The sequence below is a fragment of the Schistocerca nitens genome, chromosome 10 (genome assembly GCF_023898315.1).
Source record: "Schistocerca nitens isolate TAMUIC-IGC-003100 chromosome 10, iqSchNite1.1, whole genome shotgun sequence".
In the NCBI taxonomy this organism is placed as follows: domain Eukaryota; kingdom Metazoa; phylum Arthropoda; class Insecta; order Orthoptera; family Acrididae; genus Schistocerca; species Schistocerca nitens.
The window spans coordinates 235045561-235057693 of NC_064623.1; positions in this window are offsets into that span (position 1 = coordinate 235045561).

Below are 12133 nucleotides of genomic sequence, written 5' to 3' on the forward strand. Positions count from 1 at the left end.
AGTGCTGCCTCAGGCACCTTATGGTCGTTCACCTGTGAGTCTAGATTTTCGAATCCGACGCAAAACTGACAGTTAATTGTAACGTTCAGAGCCTGTTAATGACGATGGAACACACAAATTGCATCGCGATTCAATACATGGTCCTACAGCCGACTTGTCTCCAAGGGTCTAGTGCTGCCTCGGGCACCATATGCTCGTTCTCCTGTGAGTCTAGATTTTCGAATCCGACGCAAAGCTGACAGTGAATTGTAACGTTCAGAGCCTGTTAATGACGATGGGACACACAAATTGCGTCGCGACTCAATACATCGTCCTCCAGCCGACCTGTCTCCAAGGGTCTAGTGCTGCCTCGGGCACCTTATGGTCGTTCTCCTGTGAGTCTAGATTTTCGAATCCGACGCAAAACTGACAGTTAATTGTAACGTTCAGACCCTCTTAATGACGATGGAACACACAAATTGCGTCGCGATTCAATACATCGTCCTCCAGCCGACTTGTCTCCAAGGGTCTATTGCAGCCTCGGGCACCTTATGGTCGTTCTCCTGTGAGTCTAGTTTTTCGAATGCGATGCAAAACTGACAATTAATTGTAACGTTCAGAGCCTGTTAATGTTGATGGAACACACAAATTGCGTCGCGACTCAATACATCGTCCTCCAGCCGACTTGTCTCCAAGGGTCTCTTGCTGCCTCGGGCACCTTATGGTCGTTCTCCTGTGAGTCTAGATTTTCGAATCCGACGCAAAACTGACAGTTAATTGTAAGGTTCAGAGCCTCTTAATGACGATGGAACACACAAATTGCGTCGCGATTCAATACATCGTCCTCCAGCCGACTTGTTTCCAAGGGTCTATAGCTGCCTCGGGTACTTTATCGTCGTTCTCCTGTGAGTCTAGTTTTCAGAATACGACGCAACATTGACGGTTAATTGTAACGTTCAGAGCCTGATACTGACGATGGAACACACAAATTGCGTCGCGATTCAATACATCGTCCTCCAGCCGACATGTCTCCGAGGTAGTATTGCTGCTCCTGGCACCTCTTGGTCGTTCTCCTATGAGTCTAGTTTTTCGAATCCGGCGCAAAACTGACAATTAATTGTAACGTTCAGAGCCTCTTAATGACGATGGAACACACAAATTGCGTCGCGATTCAATACATCGTCCTACAGCCGACTTGTCTCCAAGGGTCTAGTGCTGCCTCGGGCACCATATGCTCGTTCTCCTGTGAGTCTAGATTTTCGAATCCGACGCAAAGCTGACAGTGAATTGTAACGTTCAGAGCCTGTTAATGACGATGGGACACACAAATTGCGTCGCGACTCAATACATCGTCCTCCAGCCGACTTGTCTCCAAGGGTCTAGTGCTGCCTCGGGCACCTTATGGTCGTTCTCCTGTGAGTTTAGATTTTCGAATCCGACGCAAAACTGACAGTTAATTGTAACGTTCAGAGCCTGATACTGACGATGGAACACACAAATTGCGTCGCGATTCAATACATCGTCCTCCAGCCGACTTGTCTCGAAGGGTCTATTGCTGCCTCGGGCACCTTATGGTCGTTCATCTGTGAGTCTAGATTTTCGAATCCGACGCAAAACTGACAGTGAATTGTAACGTTCAGAGCCTCTTAATGACGATGGAACACACAAATTGCGTCGCGATTCAATACATCGTCCTCCAGCCGACTTGTCTCCAAGGGTCTATTGCAGCCTCGGGCACCTTATGGTCGTTCTCCTGTGAGTCTAGTTTTTCGAACGCGATGCAAAACTGACAGTTAATTGTAACGTTCAGAGCCTGTTAATGACGATGGGACACACAAATTGCGTCGCGACTCAATACATCGTCCTCCAGCCGACTTGTCTCCAAGGGTCTCTTGCTGCCTCGGGCACCTTATGGTCGTTCTCCTGTGAGTCTAGATTTTCGAATCCGACGCAAAACTGACAGTTAATTGTAAGGTTCAGAGCCTCTTAATGACGATGGAACACACAAATTGCGTCGCGATTCAATACATCGTCCTCCAGCCGACTTGTTTCCAAGGGTCTATAGCTGCCTCGGGTACTTTATCGTCGTTCTCCTGTGAGTCTAGTTTTCAGAATACGACGCAACATTGACGGTTAATTGTAACGTTCAGAGCCTGATACTGACGATGGAACACACAAATTGCGTCGCGATTCAATACATCGTCCTCCAGCCGACATGTCTCCGAGGTAGTATTGCTGCTCCTGGCACCTCTTGGTCGTTCTCCTATGAGTCTAGTTTTTCGAATCCGGCGCAAAACTGACAATTAATTGTAACGTTCAGAGCCTCTTAATGACGATGGAACACACAAATTGCGTCGCGATTCAATACATCGTCCTACAGCCGACTTGTCTCCAAGGGTCTATTGCAGCCTCGGGCACCTTATGGTCGTTCTCCTGTGAGTCTAGATTTTCGAATCCGACGCAAAACTGACAGTTAATTGTAACGTTCAGAGCCTCTTAATGACGATGGAACACACAAATTGCGTCGCGATTCAATACATCGTCCTACAGCCGACTTGTCTCCAAGGGTCTAGTGCTGCCTCGGTCACCATATGCTCGTTCTCCTGTGAGTCTAGTTTTTCGAACGCGATGCAAAACTGACAGTTAATTGTAACGTTCAGAGCCTGTTAATGACGATGGGACACACAAATTGCGTCGCGTCTCAATACATCGTCCCCCAGCCGACTTGTCTCCAAGGGTCTATTGCTGCCTCGGGCACCTTATGGTCGTTCTCCTGTGAGTCTAGTTTTTCGAATGCGATGCAAAACTGACAGTTAATTGTAACGTTCAGAGCCTCTTAATGACGATGGAACACACAAATTGCGTCGCGATTCAATACATCGTCCTACAGCCGACCTGTCTCCAAGGGTCTAGTGCTGCCTCGGGCACCATATGCTCGTTCTCCTGTGATTCTAGATTTTCGAATGCGATGCAAAACTGACAGTTAATTGTAACGTTCAGAGCCTGTTAATGACGATGGGACACACAAATTGCGTCGCGACTCAATACATCGTCCTCCAGCCGACTTGTCTCCAAGGGTCTAGTGCTGCCTCGGGCACCTTATGGTCGTTCTCCTGTGAGTCTAGATTTTCGAATCCGACGCAAAACTGACAGTTAATTGTAACGTTCAGAGCCTCTTGATGACGATGGAACACACAAATTGCGTCGCGATTCAATACATCGTCCTACAGCCGACTTGTCTCCAAGGGTCTAGTGCTGCCTCGGGCACCATATGCTCGTTCTCCTGTGAGTCTAGATTTTCGAATCCGACGCAAAACTGACAGTTAATTGTAACGTTCAGAGCCTGTTAATGACGATGGGACACACAAATTGCGTCGCGACTCAATACATCGTCCTACAGCCGACTTGTCTCCAAGGGTCTAGTGCTGCCTCGGGCACCATATGCTCGTTCTCCTGTGAGTCTAGATTTTCGAATCCGACGCAAAACTAACAGTGAATTGTAACGTTCAGAGCCTGTTAATGACGATGGAACACACAAATTGCGTCACGATTCAATACATCGTCCTACCGATAACTTTTCTCTAAGGGTCTAGTGCTGCCTCGGGCACCATATGCTCGTTCTCCTGTGAGTCTAGATTTTCGAATCCGACGCAAAACTGACAGTGAATTGTAACGTTGAGAGCCTGTTAATGACGATGGGACACACAAATTGCGTCGCGACTCAATACATCGTCCCACAGCCGACCTGTCTCCAAGGGTCTCTTGCTGCCTCGGGCACCTTATGGTCGTTCTCCTGTGAGTCTAGATTTTCGAATACGACGCAAAACTGACAGTTAATTGTAACGTTCAGAGCCTGATACTGACGATGGAACACACAAATTGCGTCGCGATTCAATACATCGTTCTACAGCCGACTTGTCTCGAAGGGTCTATTGCTGCCTCGGGCACCTTATGGTCGTTCATCTGTGAGTCTAGATTTTCGAATCCGACGCAAAACTGACAGTGAATTGTAACGTTCAGAGCCTCTTAATGACGATGGAACACACAAATTGCGTCGCGATTCAATACATCGTCCTCCAGCCGACTTGTCTCCAAGGGTCTATTGCAGCCTCGGGCACCTTATGGTCGTTCTCCTGTGAGTCTAGTTTTTCGAATGCGATGCAAAACTGACAGTTAATTGTAACGTTCAGAGCCTGTTAATGTTGATGGAACACACAAATAGCGTCGCGACTCAATACATCGTCCTCCAGCCGACTTGTCTCCAAGGGTCTCTTGCTGCCTCGGGCACCTTATGGTCGTTCTCCTGTGAGTCTAGATTTTCGAATCCGACGCAAAACTGACAGTTAATTGTAACGTTCAGAGCCTCTTAATGACGATGGAACACACAAATTGCGTCGCGATTCAATACATCGTCCTACAGCCGACTTGTCTCCAAGGGTCTAGTGCTGCCTCGGGCACCATATGCTCGTTCTCCTGTGAGTCTAGTTTTTCGAATACGACGCAAAACTGACAATTAATTGTAACGTTCAGAGCCTGTTAATGACGATGGAACACACAAATTGCGTCGCGATTCAATACATCGTCCTCCAGCCGACTTGTCTCGATGGGTCATTTGCTGCCTCGGGCACCTTATGGTCGTTCATCGGTGAGTCTAGATTTTCGAATCCGACGCAAAACTGACAGTTAATTGTAAGGTTCAGAGCCTCTTAATGACGATGGAACACACAAATTGCGTCGCGAATCAATACATCGTCCTCCAGCCGACTTGTTTCCAAGGGTCTATAGCTGCCTCGGGTACTTTATCGTCGTTCTCCTGTGAGTCTAGTTTTCAGAATACGACGCAACACTGACGGTTAATTGTAACGTTCAGAGACTGATACTGACGATGGAACACACAAATTGCGTCGCGATTCAATACATCGTCCTCCAGCCGACATGTCTCCGAGGTAGTATTGCTGCTCCTGGCACCTCTTGGTCGTTCTCCTATGAGTCTAGTTTTTCGAATCCGGCGCAAAACTGACAATTAATTGTGACGTTCAGAGCCTCTTAATGACGATGGAACACACAAATTGCGTCGCGATTCAATACATCGTCCTACAGCCGACTTGTCTCCAAGGGTCTAGTGTTGCCTCGGGCACCATATGCTCGTTCTCCTGTGAGTCTAGATTTTCGAATCCGACGCAAAGCTGACAGTGAATTGTAACGTTCAGAGCCTGTTAATGACGATGGGACACACAAATTGCGTCACGACTCAATACATCGTCCTCCAGCCGACTTGTCTCCAAGGGTCTAGTGCTGCCTCGGGCACCTTATGGTCGTTCTCCTGTGAGTTTAGATTTTCGAATCCGACGCAAAACTGACAGTTAATTGTAACGTTCAGAGCCTGATACTGACGATGGAACACACAAATTGCGTCGCAATTCAATACATCGTCCTCCAGCCGACTTGTCTCGAAGGGTCTATTGCTGCCTCGGGCACCTTATGGTCGTTCATCTGTGAGTCTAGATTTTCGAATCCGACGCAAAACTGACAGTGAATTGTAACGTTCAGAGCCTCTTAATGACGATGGAACACACAAATTGCGTCGCGATTCAATACATCGTCCTCCAGCCGACTTGTCTCCAAGGGTCTATTGCAGCCTCGGGCACCTTATGGTCGTTCTCCTGTGAGTCTAGTTTTTCGAACGCGATGCAAAACTGACAGTTAATTGTAACGTTCAGAGCCTGTTAATGACGATGGGACACACAAATTGCGTCGCGACTCAATACATCGTCCTCCAGCCGACTTGTCTCCAAGGGTCTCTTGCTGCCTCGGGCACCTTATGGTCGTTCTCCTGTGAGTCTAGATTTTCGAATCCGACGCAAAACTGACAGTGAATTGTAACGTTCAGAGCCTCTTGATGACGATGGAACACACAAATTGCGTCGCGATTCAATACATCGTCCTACAGCCGACTTGTCTCCAAGGGTCTAGTGCTGCCTCGGGCACCATATGCTCGTTCTCCAATGAGTCTAGATTTTCGAATCCGACGCAAAACTGACAGTTAATTGTAACGTTCAGAGCCTGTTAATGACGATGGGACACACAAATTGCGTCGCGACTCAATACACCGTCCTCCAGCCGACTTGTCTACAAGGGTCTAGTGCTGCCTCGGGCACCTTATGGTCGTTCTCCTGTGAGTCTAGTTTTTCGAATCCGACGCAAAACTGACAGTGAACTGTAACGTTCAGAGCCTGATACTGACGATGGAACACACAAATTGCGTCGCGATTGAATAGATCGTCCTCCAGCCGACATGTCTCCGAGGTAGTATTGCTGCTCCTGGCACCTCTTGGTCGTTCTCCTATGAGTCTAGTTTTTCGAATCCGGCGCAAAACTGACAATTAATTGTAACGTTCAGAGCCTCTTAATGACGATGGAACACACAAATTGCGTCGCGATTCAATACATCGTCCTCCAGCCGACTTGTCTCGAAGGGTCTATTGGTGCCTCGGGCACCTTATGGTCGTTCTCCTGTGAGTCTAGTTTTTCGAATACGACGCAAAACTGACAATTAATTGTAACGTTCAGAGCCTCTTAATGACGATGGAACACACAAATTGCGTCGCGATTCAATACATCGTCCTCCAGCCGACTTGTCTCGAAGGGTCTATTGCTGCCTCGGGCACCTATGCTCGTTCTCCTGTGAGTCTAGATTTTCGAATCCGACGCAAAACTGACAGTTAATTGTAACGTCAGAGCCTCTTAATGACGATGGAACACACAAATTGCGTCACGATTCAATACATCGTCCTACCGATAACTTGTCTCTAAGGGTCTAGTGCTTCCTCGGGCACCATATGCTCGTTCTCCTGTGAGTCTAGTTTTTCGAATACGACGCAAAACTGACAATTAATTGTAACGTTCAGAGCCTGTTAATGACGATGGAACACACAAATTGCGTCGCGATTCAATACATCGTCCTCCAGCCGACTTGTCTCGAAGGGCCTATTGCTGCCTCGGGCACCTTATGGTCGTTCATCGGTGAGTCTAGATTTTCGAATCCGACGCAAAACTGACAGTTAATTGTAAGGTTCAGAGCCTCTTAATGACGATGGAACACACAAATTGCGTCGCGATTCAATACATCGTCCTCCAGCCGACTTGTTTCCAAGGGTCTATAGCTGCCTCGGGTACTTTATCGTCGTTCTCCTGTGAGTCTAGTTTTCAGAATACGACGCAACACTGACGGTTAATTGTAACGTTCAGAGCCTGATACTGACGATGGAACACACAAATTGCGTCGCGATTCAATACATCGTCCTCCAGCCGACTTTTCTCCAAGGGTCTATTGCTGCCTCGGGCACCATATGCTCGTTCTCCTGTGATTCTAGATTTTCGAATGCGATGCAAAACTGACAGTTAATTGTAACGTTCAGAGCCTGTTAATGACGATGGGACACACAAATTGCGTCGCGACTCAATACATCGTCCTCCAGCCGACTTGTCTCCAAGGGTCTATTGCTGCCTCGGGCACCTTATGGTCGTTCTCCTGTGAGTCTAGATTTTCGAATCCGACGCAAAACTGACAGTGAATTGTAACGTTCAGAGCCTCTTGATGACGATGGAACACACAAATTGCGTCGCGATTCAATACATCGTCCTACAGCCGACTTGTCTCCAAGGGTCTAGTGCTGCCTCGGGCACCATATGCTCGTTCTCCTGTGAGTCTAGATTTTCGAATCCGACGCAAAACTGACAGTTAATTGTAACGTTCAGAGCCTGTTAATGACGATGGGACACACAAATTGCGTCGCGACTCAATACATCGTCCTACAGCCGACTTGTCTCCAAGGGTCTAGTGCTGCCTCGGGCACCATATGCACGTTCTCCTGTGAGTCTAGATTTTCGAATCCGACGCAAAACTGAGAGTGAATTGTAACGTTCAGAGCCACTTGATGACGATGGAACACACAAATTGCGTCGCGATTCAATACATCTTCCTACAGCCGACTTGTCTCCAAGGGTCTAGTGCTGCCTCGGGCACCATATGCTCGTTCTCCTGTGAGTCTAGATTTTCGAATCCGACGCAAAACTGACAGTTAATTGTAACGTTCAGAGCCTGTTAATGACGATGGGACACACAAATTGCGTCGCGACTCAATACATCGTCCTACAGCCGACTTGTCTCCAAGGGTCTAGTGCTGCGTCGGGCACCTTATGGTCGTTCTCCTGTGAGTCTAGATTTTCGAATCCGACGCAAAACTGAGAGTGAATTGTAACGTTCAGAGCCTGTTAATGACGATGGGACACACAAATTGCGTCGCGTCTCAATACATCGTCCTCCAGCCGACTTGTCTCCAAGGGTCTATTGCTGCCTCCGGCACCTTATGGTCGTTCTCCTGTGAGTCTAGTTTTTCGAATGCGATGCAAAACTGACAGTTAATTGTAACGTTCAGAGCCTCTTAATGACGATGGAACACACAAATTGCGTCGCGATTCTATACATCGTCCTACAGCCGACTTGTCTCCAAGGGTCTAGTGCTGCCTCGGGCACCATATGCTCGTTCTCCTGTGAGTCTGGTTTTTCGAATGCGATGCAAAACTGACGGTTAATTGTAACGTTCAGAGCCTCTTAATGACGATGGAACACACAAATTGCGTCGCGATTCAATACATCGTCCTACAGCCGACTTGTCTCCAAGGGTCTAGTGCTGCCTCGGGCACCATATGCTCGTTCTCCTGTGAGTCTAGATTTTCGAATACGATGCAAAACTGACAGTGAATTGTAACGTTCAGAGCCTCTTGATGACGATGGAACACACAAATTGCGTTGCGATTCAATACATCGTCCCACAGCCGACCTGTCTCCAAGGGTCTCTTGCTGCCTCGGGCACCTTATGGTCGTTCATCTGTGAGCCTAGATTTCAGAATACGACGCAAAACTGACAGTGAATTGTAACGTTTAGAGCCTGTTAATGACGATGGAACCCACAAATTGCGTCGCGATTCAATACATCGTCCTACAGCCGACTTGTCTCCAAGGGTCTAGTGCTGCCTCGGGCACCATATGCTCGTTCTCCTGTGAGTCTAGATTTTCGAATCCGACGCAAAACTGACAGTGAATTGTAACGTTCAGAGCCTCTTGATGACGATGGAACACACAAATTGCGTCGCGATTCAATACATCGTCCTACAGCCGACTTGTCTCCAAGGGTCTAGTGCCGCCTCGGGCACCATATGCTCGTTCTCCTGTGAGTCTAGATTTTCGAATCCGACGCAAAAATGACAGTTAATTGTAACGTTCAGAGCCATTTAATGACGATGGGACACACAAATTGCGTCGCGACTCAATACATCGTCCTCCAGCCGACTTGTCTCCAAGGGTCTATTGCTGCCTCGGGCACCTTATGGTTGTTCTCCTGTGAGTCTAGTTTTTCGAATGCGATGCAAAACTGACAGTGAATTGTAACGTTCAGAGCCTCTTGATGACGATGGAACACACAAATTGCGTCGCGATTCAATACATCGTCCTACAGCCGACTTGTCTCCAAGGGTCTAGTGCTGCCTCGGGCACCATATGGTCGTTCTCCTGTGAGTCTAGATTTTCGAATCCGACGCAAAGCTGACAGTTAATTGTAACGTTCAGAGCCTGTTAATGACGATGGGACACACAAATTGCGTCGCGACTCAATACATCGTCCTCCAGCCGACTTGTCTCCAAGGGTCTAGTGCAGCCTCGGGCACCTTATGGTCGTTCTCCTGTGAGTCTAGATTTTCGAATCCGACGCAAAACTGACAGTGAATTGTAACGTTCAGAGCCTGATACTGACGATGGAACACACAAATTGCGTCGCGATTCAATACATCGTCCTCCAGCCGACATGTCTCCGAGGTAGTATTGCTGCTCCTGGCACCTCTTGGTCGTTCTCCTATGAGTCTAGTTTTTCGAATCCGGCGCAAAACTGACAGTGAATTGTAACGTTCAGAGCCTGTTAATGACGATGGGACACACATATTGCGTCGCGACTCAATACATCGTCCTCCAGGCGACTTGTCTCCAAGGGTCTATTGCTGCCTCGGGCACCTTATGGTCGTTCTCCTGTGAGTCTAGATTTTCGAATCCGACGCAAAACTGAGAGTTAATTGTAACGTTCAGAGCCTCTTAATGACGATGGAACACACAAATTGCGTCGCGATTCAATACATCGTCCTCCAGCCGACTTGTCTCCAAGGGTCTATTGCTGCCTCGGGCACCTTATGGTCGTTCTCCTGTGAGTCTTGTTTTTCGAATGCGATGCAAAACTGACAGTTAATTGTAACGTTCAGAGCCTCTTGATGACGATGGAACACACAAATTGCGTCGCGATTCAATACATCGTCCCACAGCCGACCTGTCTCCAAGGGTCTCTTGCTGCCTCGGGCACCTTATGGTCGTTCTCCTGTGAGTCTAGATTTTCGAATGCGATGCAAAACTGACAGTTAATTGTAACGTTCACAGCCTGTTAATGACGATGGGACACACAAATTGCGTCGCGACTCAATACATCGTCCTCCAGCCGACTTGTCTCCAAGGGTCTAGTGCTGCCTCGGGCACCTTATGGTCGTTCTCCTGTGAGTCTAGATTTTCGAATCCGACGCAAAACTGACAGTTAATTGTAACGTTCAGAGCCTCTTAATGACGATGGAACACACAAATTGCGTCGCGATTCAATACATCGTCCTCCAGCCGACTTGTCTCCAAGGGTCTAGTGCTGCCTCGGGCACCTTATGGTCGTTCTCCTGTGAGTCTAGATTTTCGAATCCGACGCAAAACTGACAGTTAATTGTAACGTTCAGAGCCTGATACTGACGATGGAACACACAAATTGCGTCGCGATTCAATACATCGTCCTCCAGCCGACTTGTCTCCAAGGGTCTATTGCTGCTTCGGGCACCTTATGGTCGTTCATCTGTGAGTCTAGATTTTCGAATCCGACGCAAAACTGACAGTGAATTGTAACGTTCAGAGCCTCTTAATGACGATGGAACACACAAATTGCGTCGCGATTCAATACATCGTCCTCCAGCCGACTTGTCTCCAAGGGTCTAGTGCTGCCTCGGGCACCTTATGGTCGTTCTCCTGTGAGTCTAGATTTTCGAATGCGATGCAAAACTGACAGTTAATTGTAACGTTCAGAGCCTGTTAATGACGATGGGACACACAAATTGCGTCGCGACTCAATACATCGTCCTCCAGCCGACTTGTCTCCAAGGGTCTATTGCTGCCTCGGGCACCTTATGGTCGTTCTCCTGTGAGTCTAGATTTTCGAATCCGACGCAAAACTGACAGTGAATTGTAACGTTCAGAGCCTCTTGATGACGATGGAACACACAAATTGCGTCGCGATTCAATACATCGTCCTACAGCCGACTTGTCTCCAAGGGTCTAGTGCTGCCTCGGGCACCATATGCTCGTTCTCCTGTGAGTCTAGATTTTCGAATCCGACGCAAAACTGACAGTTAATTGTAACGTTCAGAGCCTGTTAATGACGATGGGACACACAAATTGCGTCGCGACTCAATACATCGTCCTACAGCCGACTTGTCTCCAAGGGTCTAGTGCTGCCTCGGGCACCATATGCACGTTCTCCTGTGAGTCTAGATTTTCGAATCCGACGCAAAACTGAGAGTGAATTGTAACGTTCAGAGCCACTTGATGACGATGGAACACACAAATTGCGTCGCGATTCAATACATCGTCCTACAGCCGACTTGTCTCCAAGGGTCTAGTGCTGCCTCGGGCACCATATGCTCGTTCTCCTGTGAGTCTAGATTTTCGAATCCGACGCAAAACTGACAGTTAATTGTAACGTTCAGAGCCTGTTAATGACGATGGGACACACAAATTGCGTCGCGACTCAATACATCGTCCTACAGCCGACTTGTCTCCAAGGGTCTAGTGCTGCGTCGGGCACCTTATGGTCGTTCTCCTGTGAGTCTAGATTTTCGAATCCGACGCAAAACTGAGAGTGAATTGTAACGTTCAGAGCCTGTTAATGACGATGGGACACACAAATTGCGTCGCGTCTCAATACATCGTCCTCCAGCCGACTTGTCTCCAAGGGTCTAGTGCTGCCTCGGGCACCATATGCTCGTTCTCCTGTGAGTCTAGATTTTCGAATCCGACGCAAAA